The sequence below is a fragment of the Rhipicephalus microplus genome, unplaced genomic scaffold (genome assembly GCF_043290135.1).
Source record: "Rhipicephalus microplus isolate Deutch F79 unplaced genomic scaffold, USDA_Rmic scaffold_13, whole genome shotgun sequence".
Classification (NCBI taxonomy): Eukaryota; Metazoa; Arthropoda; class Arachnida; order Ixodida; family Ixodidae; genus Rhipicephalus; species Rhipicephalus microplus.
Genome location: NW_027464586.1, coordinates 25,767,186 through 25,777,290, shown reverse-complemented (window position 1 = coordinate 25,777,290; position 10,105 = coordinate 25,767,186).

Below are 10,105 nucleotides of genomic sequence, written 5' to 3'. Positions count from 1 at the left end.
TACTTCGGACCGTACAGGGTGGTTCGACGTATCAGGCCACTTGATTGCGAGGGTACCCCGACGGCATCACGAACTCTCAACGACGCCGATCGCGACCTGAAGTCGTTCATGTCACGCGCCTAAAGCCGTTTTATGCGCGTTAACAAACTGAAACAGTGTTTTTTCTGTATCATTGTTGTATCGTAATTTATTCATTGTACTTTCTTGCATTACTATTGTACCTTCATTTTTAGTTAAAGCATCGGGACGATGCCTTTTTTTTATAGGGGGGCAATGCCACGTTTCTTTTCCCAAGTTCTTGTTATCGTCTCGAAACACCGCACGATTCTGAGCGCAAACCGCACCTGCAGTTTTCGAGAAGGTTCCAGACTGTAGTAGATCATTTCGATAAGAACACGCCCACTGTGCGAACGGTACAGATTGTTGTGGAACCTACGCCACCCGCCAGCGATAACGCTAGAGTATTCGACGGCAAAATTATAAATGCCGACGCGCTTCGCCACTTGTCAGTTGTTGATCGAAGGCCGACGTTCCGTTCGCCGCTATCAGTCCGAGACTGCTATCTGTGCGCGACTGCGGCTGTAATTGGACTTTCTGTTTACCGGGCACAGGTTCGCCCAAATAAACAGTTAAATCCCAACACGAAGTCTCCTGTCTTCGGCCACGTCACGACTCCGTGACAATATAACGATGGTGTATAAGGCCGCAAAACGACACTCGGACGCCACTGCCTATCTCGATAACCAATAGAGTCGGCTGCTGCTTTTGATAAAGAGACAGCATTCCTCGGAATCCTCGACACGTCAACCGTCGCAGATCACCAGCATGACGATCCTGAGCTACTTGGCTTGAATAATTATTTAGAAGGACAAAGCCAGAATGCACTCAAAGCCTTTACAAGAGAACTAACGTCGCTCTGTCAACGAAACAATGTCCTTTAAAAATGAACTTCTCGTCAGACGGGTCCGCCTACCTGCTTGTCGTCCCTACCACTCTTCGTTCTGAGGTGTTGCAAGCGTCACAACGAGGTAACATCTTGACATTTAGGCTACACGCGCACACTGACTTAGAGGGAGATATTACTCGCCTAGACTCACCGCTGCCGTGAAGCATCATGTTCGGACCAGCCTCGATTGCCAGAGGCGCAAGTCACCTCCAACGAAACAAGCCGGATGGCTACACGTTGTCCAGTTCCCGACAGCGCCATTTGACTAGATCGGAATAAACCTTTTGGACCCACTTCCCACCTCTAGTGTTGGCAACCGCGGGGTTATAGTGGCGACCGACTACCTTACTCACTACGCCGAGACAAAAGCCATCCAGAGAGGCACAGCAGAGGAGGTAGCCCGGTTCTTCATAGAGAACATTATGCTGAGACACGGTGTGCCATCGATCGTTATAACAGATCGCGGAACTGCATTCACGGCCGCGCTTTTAGATCATGGGTTGGTGCTCAGCGGTACTATTCATCGCAAGTCGACAGCTTACCATTCACAAACCAACTAGTTGACCAAACGACTTAACAAAACTCTGGAAGACATGCTCTCAATATATATGGACATCGAACACAAAAACTGGGCCGCGATTCTCCCTTACATAAGGTTCGCATACAATACTGCGAAACAAGAAACCACACGGAGGACCCCATTCAGCTTGTTCACAGACGAGAAGTAAGAACGATGTTAGACGCGATGCTGCCACACGAATGCGATGACAACAAAACGAGTGCTGACGCGTTTATTCAACGCGCAGAGGAAGCCAGGCAGCTCGCACGTCTGCAAATATACCAACGGCAAGAGTGCGACGCAGGCCGCTATAACCAAGGTCATACACCTGTAACGTACGAAACCGGGGACAGGGTATGGGTGTGGACGCCTGTAAGAAGACGGGGACTATCGGAAAAGTTGCTCAGAAGGTATTTCGGACCTTATCGAGTTCTGCGACGACTGAGTGACGTTACCTATAAAGTCGTCCCGGTAAGCCCAAACTGTTCAAGGCGTCGCCTGCACCGACCTGAGCTTGTGCACGTAGTGCGCATTAAGCCATACGTTAGCGAGTGACTCTGCGAGGCACCATCGCTTCTACAAAGTGACTTCATGCGTAAATTACTGTCTCAGCTATAGCATCGGGGCGATGCTCTTTTAAGGGGAGGCAATTGCCGTGCCCGAAACAAAGAACGAAGACGATGTGCGCGCCAACAGCCTTGTGAAAACGGGAACTGAAGAAGACGACGTGCTTTTGTTTTTGCTCGCCTGCTCTTGGCTCCTGCATAAAAACACACGCCGTTGGTTCTCGGACACATCGTCTCGGTGCTGTGCTTACGATGAACCGCGATGATATATCAATATAAATATATATATTTATATATATATACATAGATATATGAATAAAAAGAAGACACACGTCGAAAAACGTAAACATATATATATATATATAAGGGAAAGGAGTGAAAGGAGTTCATGCGCATGTGTGGCGTCACGTAGCACGTGAACCCCTTACGAGAGCGCAGCTGATCAAGAGTCCCTCGTATACAACCTAATGACACCAACAGTAATACCAAAGAATATATAGGGGAAGTTATAAGAACCAATGGAATGTAAATAAGAAAGAAAAGTGGGTGAAAAAATGACAAGCCATGAGCACGAATCGAACCTACGACCTTCGATTAACGCGTTCGATGCTCTAACTACTGAGCTTTCACAGAGGCCTTCTCTTCATCCACTTTTTTGGGTTTATATGTGAATTTAGAAGTAGGAGTGTCAGTCAGCGCCATCTATAAGCCAAGCGACGAGTGTGAAGCACTCTTTTACGCGCATGTGCGGCGTCACGTAGCACGTGTACTTATTACGAGTGGGCAGATGATCAATAGTTCCTCGAATACAACCTAGTGATACCAAGTCTGCCAGTGCGACACCCTTGTTAATGAATAAAGGAAAGAAGTGTATACCTATGGGGTCGTTTCTCCGTGTTTTGACAACATAACAATGAGATCTAACAGACAGTAATGATAAGGAATGTATACGGGAAGTTATTAGAACCGTTGGAATGTATATAGCAGGAAAGAAAAGTGGGTGAAAAGATAACCAGCCGTGAGCAGGAATCAAACTTACGACCTTCGAATAACGCGTTCGATGCTCTAACGACTTAGCTATCCCAGCGACCTTCCCTCCATCCACTTTTTTTGGGTTTATATGTGAATTTAGAAGTAGTAGTGTCAGTCAGCGCCATTTATAATCCAAGGGACGAGTGTGAAACGGTCTTTTATGTGCATGTGTGGCGTCGCGTAGCACGTGTACTTATCACAAGCGGGCAGCTGATCAATCGTCCCTCGTATACAACCCATCGATACAAAGTCTGCAAGTACGAGACCCTCGTTAATGAATAAGGGAAAGAAGTGTATACCTAAGGGCTCGTTTTTCCGTGTTTTAACACCATAATAATGAGATCTAACAGACGGTAATGCCAAGTAATGTATAGGGGAAGTTAATAGAACCAATGAAATGTAAATAGGAATAAAGAAAGGTGGGTGAAAAATAATCAGCCGTAAGCAGGAATCGAACATACGACCTCAGAATAACGCGTTCTATGCTCTAACCACTGAGATATCAGAGCGGCCTTCCCTCCATTCAGTGTTTTGGGTTTATATGTGAATTTAAAAGTAGCACTGTCAGGCAGCGCCATCTATAAGCCAAGCGACAAGTGTGAAACACTCTTTTGTGCACATGTGTGGCATCACGTAGCACGTGAACTTATTACGATCGGGCAGCAGATCCAAATTCCCTCGAATACAACCTAATGACACCAAGTCTGCCAGTACGAGACCCTCGTCAATGAATAAGTGAAACAAGTGTACGCCTAAATGCTCGTTTTTCCGTGTTCCAGTTTTGCACACTTGAGTTTTGAATGATTGATAAACACACTTGATCACACTTGAGTTTTGAATGATTGATAAACAAAAGGGTTCTAGGTAGATGGTGAACAACAATGCTGAGCCGGACATTCTTGTCTGATCGAACTTAGTATTTCAATTTCTTCACTGAGCTGCTTATTGACTATCAACTGCGTTACACACTGTGAATATGTCATTTTCAAACCATCAAAAATTACGTCACCAACTCTCACATGCTTCAACACACAGAACAATACTTCATGGGAGACACGGTCACAAGCTTTCTGTAAATCTATCTGCATGATTGCTATTCGTTCTTCAAAGGCGTCACAAATCTCTAGTACACTTTTTACTATATGTATGTTAGTTGTGATGCTGCGATCCTTCATGTCGCATGTCTGGTGTGTCTCTACACAATCTTTTCAATGATGTTCTGAATTCTCCTGGCTAGAACCTTCATGAATATTTTATAATCAGTGTTCAAAAGACTGATAGGTCAATATGACGTTACAGATTGAAGTTTGCTGGTATTATCTGTCTTCGGAATCAAGGCAGTATGCGCCTGCGTGTAAGAGCGTGGCAGTTTTTTTTTGTATGTTTCTACGATAACTTTTTATAGCGCAACTGCCACACCTTCTTCATAAAGTTTATAAAAATCCACCCCGATTTCATCTGGGCCGGGCCTGTACTTATGTCTGTACGCCTGTACTTATGTCATGATTAGTTTTTTTTTATTTCCTGTACGCTGTTAGTAGCCCCTGATATTTCTCGTGTATCGGCGTCAAGCTTGGGCATCGTATCAAGAAAGACATCACTAAAAGCCGTTGCCATCGGTACCCGTTTCATGAGCAGATTGCGATAATGGTCCACAAACGCCTCCATTATCTGACCTTTTTCATACGTCAGTCTGTCTATGCGTACTATTTATCTGATTTCATTTCTTTGTGCGTATTTTTTTCGTCACCCAAAGCTCGTTTTGAGGGTGTCTCACCTATCCAAAGTTTTTCACTTCTAGCTCTTATTATAGCGCATTTATACTTCTCTTTTTCTAAAATCTCCAGTTTGTTTTTAGTATGTTATTGCATTGGTGAAGGAGCCGGGTTTCACAGTTTCTTCTTGCAAGAGCACTTGTAATTGCCTTCGCAGGTTCCTTTCCGCCTGTTTCTTCTCGAATTTATTTTTGTAGATTGTTCTATCGCATTCATTTTAACCTCTTGTTTGAAAAATTTCCACTTTGTTGCCCAGTCATCTTTTTGATTTCCGTAGATTTCGTAAGGGCTTCGGTTACATCTTTACCATAAGAGTCATCTTTCAAGATATGGCTATTTAGTTTCCACAAGTGCCAGTTAAATTTCGGAGTCCTGTCTTTAGCACCAAGTGTGAGACTAATCATACAGTGGTCGCTGAAGGACACTGGTGTAACAACTTATTTATCGCAGCACATAATAAGGTCCAGTGATATGTACGCTCTGTCTAAACGCGCGTGCCTTAGACCCTGAAAGTGCGTAAACTGAACACTGCCATTAGACATACATATACCAACATCTTCTAGGCCATTTTTCGCAATCATCTCATTTAAGAACACTGCACTTTTATCAAATGACTTGGCCGGCTTGGCACGGTCCTCCTTTCTACAAACACAGTTAAAATCACCCAAAAGGACTACATATTTGTCACATTTCAGTAAGTTACTTATTTCTTCAAAGAAAACTTTCCTTTCACTGTCTCGGTTCGGAGCATAAATGCATATGACACGCCATTTGAAATTCAAGAAAGAAAAATCACACACTACGTAGCGTCCTTTATCGCTGCTTGCTACAGTTCTTTCAACAATGCCTATCGATTGTCGTATGAAGAGCGCAAGCCCTCCTGATAAGCCATCAGCATGGGATACACAGATGTAATACATTGAGCGAAAAGGTAACGTCATATGATCGGTATCTTTCTCTGTCGCTATTTTAGTTTGCTGCACAGCAATCACATCTAAGTCATGCTCCAAAAACAGCCTACTCAGCTGGTACTGCCGCCTTCTTGAAGCTAATCCGCGTACAATTAATCTGGCAAAACGCATTGCTTTTTTAAGTTTCAGGCTCATTTTTTCAAACAAGTAGCTGCTCACTATACCGTCTTAGCTGAACTCCGCCAATTTAATCGTCCGGTGCACCTTCTTGGTAGGAGGCGACACATAAAGTGTTGCCAAAAGGCCAGTTTTCTCGCCCTCTTTTCCTTTTCTGTTATATTATGTTTCAGCGCCACTGGTTGCCTCCGAAGGAGAGCTGCTTTCTGTGGCGGTTCTTGATTGCTCATATCACTTGATTCTGTTGAGGGGTCGTCTCGTGGTCATTTCCCTCCCGTACCTGGTTCCTCGGCGTCGTGCCACTTAATGGCACCACCCTCGGCAGGTTCTTGAACAGTTTGAGTAGATTATTCGCTCTCATCTGTTGCAGCGATTGCGTCGTTTAAAACATCAGTCTCCTGTGCTCTCGTCAATGTTTCTGCGGCCGCTTGCATACACGCAGGTTCATTTGTTTTTTCTACTTCTTTCACATCCATCTCGCTTCCTGCACTGAATGTTTTTCCCGAAAAGTCACCTGTGATTTCGCCGATGCATCCGCGATAGGTTTTTTTTTATTTATTTATGGTACCCTCAGAGCCCGAAGGCATTACAGAGGGGAGTGGCAATAAAAAATAATACAGCAAACGGCAAAACGTAAAGGAAAGGAAGGGAAAATACAAAGCGATTGGCAAAAACACACAGTAACAAAGAATTAAATGTAGTAGCGGTAATACATTACAACGATTTTGTTAAAAAAAACGGCAAAACGGCAAAACGTAAAGGAAAAGAAGGGAAAATACAAAGCGGTTGGCAAAAACACACAGTAACAAAGAATTAAATGTAGCAGCGGGAATACATGACAACAATTTTGATAAAAAAAAATAAAAAAAAAGCACGACATATATAACACGAAGCAAAATCAAACATCGCAAAACATGTTTTGCAAAAAGGCCCTAAAACGTGATGTATCGGTAATAGCCGTAGCTGATTGTGGTAGTAGATTCCATTCGGATGTGGTTCTTGGAATGAAGGCATGCGAATAGGTTACGGTTCTGCAGCGGGGAACATGAACTTTTTGCAGATGGTCCAATCTGGGTGATATGAATGAGGGGGGTTTAATAAACTGTTCACGAAGATTTTTGCTATGATAAAGTTTATGAAGGAGACTGAGTCGGGCTATTTTACGCCGAATGGCGAGTTCAGGAAGGTTGAGCTGGGACTTCATTAAGGTAACACTGGCCGTGCGGTTATAATTGGCTAAAATGAAGCGAACTGAACGATTCTGGACTGCTTCTAATTCATGTGTAAGTGTAGTGCCACCAGGATCCCAGACGGATGATGCGTATTCAAGTGATGGACGAATATAAGTAGTGTAAAGAAGTTTCTTAAGGGATGAGGGCGCCATGTAGAAGTTCCTGCGAAAATACCCGAGAGAACGGTTAGCCTTGGCGATGATGTGCTCCACATGGTGGTTCCATGACAGGTTACTGGAAATATGAACACCTAGGTATTTGTAAAATGAAACAGACTCGAGGTGGGTATCATTGAGATGATAATCTGGATACGCAAGTGAGGTGCGGCACACACGCATTGCTTTGCATTTTGAAATGTTTAGTTCCATGTTACATAATTGACACCAGGTAAATATGTTATTTAAATCCGTCTGGAGCGAGGTAACATCATTTTGGTTAGTTATTTTCCGATAAATTACACAGTCATCTGCGAATAGGCATACCTTTGATGAGACATTAGTTGGCAGGTCGTTCATGAAAATTAAGAACAGTAAGGGTCCCAACACAGAGCCTTGGGGAACACCCGAGAGCACCGGCTGGACGGGGGAATCAATATTGTTAGCAGAAACAAACTGTGTTCGGTTGGAAAGAAAGGCTCGAATCCAGTTAAACACGTTAGGGTCTAGGTTTAAGTGTTTCATCTTAAGAAGTAGTAACTGATGACTGACCTTATCGAATGCCTTAGAATAATCTAAAAAAATACAGTCAATGGTGAATCCAGAATCGAGTAGGACATGCAGGTCGTTTGTAAAGACTAAGAGCTGCGTTTCGCAAGAAAAGTTCTTGCGGAAACCGTGTTGCGAGGGTGTGAAAAACTGGTTAGACTCGAGAAAGTTAACAAGGTGGGTGAAAATGATATGCTCAAGTATTTTGCACGGGACAGATGTCAGTGAAATTGGACGGAAGTTTGATGGATTGTGTGTTAGCCCTGAGTCAGTTGACTTTGGCGGTTCTTTCTGCAATCGCGTCATGCCTGCTGCACTAGGTGTTGTTCATTCACAAGCCGTTTTTCATTTCACCGACTCTTCTGCTTCGGCCTCGTCCCTAGTGAGCTCGGGTTTATCCATGCTCCCGGTGTTCAGTGCAGCTGCTGTATACGTCTTCGTGCAGTTCCCAGGGGTGTGTCCAAAGCGCTTGCAAGTGTCATGCCGTGGGACTCGACAGTCCCTCCTAATGTGGCCAATCTGCTGGCAGCGCAAACACCGCAGCACTCTGCCGGTTGCCACAATGAGTGCGAGCTCTCCTCCAACTCGTAACTGGTGAGGTATATCGTCAAGCGTAACGTTAGCCTATAGCCGGAGCGTCACGGTTCTCGTCATGGTATTCTGCTGGGTGTAGCCGTCAATCCGCCACTTATCTATACCTACGTCAAGCACCGTCCCGTAGGGGGTCAGTGCATTTCGTACCTGCTCTTCTCGTACGTGTTAGAGCAACCAACGCAGCTTCAGACGGAGGTCACGGTGGCTTGGGTCGATTATCATGCATTTGAGGCTTTTCAGTCAATTGCGGATTAGTTAAAAGTATTTTTACAACTTCAGAGCTTCTGCACGTCACTGCCCACACGTGGTTTATTTGGTAAGCGCCGAGCGCAAGAACCTCGGTGGGCTGAACACGTCGAAAAAGTGGCTCGCGAAAGTCTTCCGCGTGATAAGGTCTTCCTTTTACATCCGCATGCAAAAAACAGTGTTCTGAACCACATACCACTTTGGCAGAGGGGGCAAAATAACAGCATATTCCAGGGGCCTTTGAATCCTGGAACCGCGGCTAAGCTGAGCTGTCGATGCCGCTCCTACGACGCTCATGATACACACGTCCGCACGCTTTCGCCACCGTAAAGGAAATCCCACTAAGCTATCACAGCGGCCTTCCCTCCATCCACTTTTTTGGGTTTAATTGTGAATTTAGAAGTAGAAGTGTCAGTCAGCGCCGTCAATAAGCCAAGCGACGAGTGTGAAACGCACATTTATGCGCATGTGTGGCATCACGTAGCACGTGAACTTATTACGAGCGGGCAGCTAATCAATAGTCTCTCGTATACAACCTAATGACACCAAGTCTGCCAGTACGAGACCCTCGTTAATGAATAAGGGAAAGAAGTGTATACCTAAGGGCTCGTTTTTCCATGATTTGACACCATACTAATGAGCTCTAAGAGACAGTAATGCCAAGGAATGTATAGGAGAAGTTATTAGAAGCAATGGAATGTAAATAAGAAAGAAAACTGGGTGAAAAAATAACGAGCCGTGAGCAGGAATCGAACCTATGACCTTCGAATAACGCGTTCTATGCTATAACCACTGAGCTATCAGAGCGGCCTTCCCTCCATTCAATGTTTTGGGTTTATATGTGAATTTAAAAGTAGGAGTGTCAGGCAGCGCCATCTATAAGTCCAGCGACAAGTGTGAAACACTCTTTTTTGCACATGTGTGGCGTCACGTAGCACGTGAACTTAATACGATCGGGCAGCGGATCAATAGTCACTCGTATACTACCTAATGACACCCGGTCTGCCAGTACGAGACCCTCGTTAATGAATAAGGCAAAGAAGTGTATACCTAAGGGCTCGCTTTTCCGTGTTTTGGCACAATATTAATCAGATCTAACACACAGCAACTCCAAGGAATGTATAGAGGAAGTTATTGGAACCAGTGGAATGTAAATTAGAAGATATATATATATAAGTGTATATATATATATAAGTATACACATATATATATATATATGAGAAAGGTGAAGGGGAGAGAGGGGAGGGAGATGAGGGGGGAAGTGGAAGGAAAAGTGGAAGGGAGCACCCGAGGGGCGTTCACCGTATATTATTTTTCTCTTTTTTCTTTTTTTTCTTTCCTTTTCTTTTCTTTTTTTCTTTCC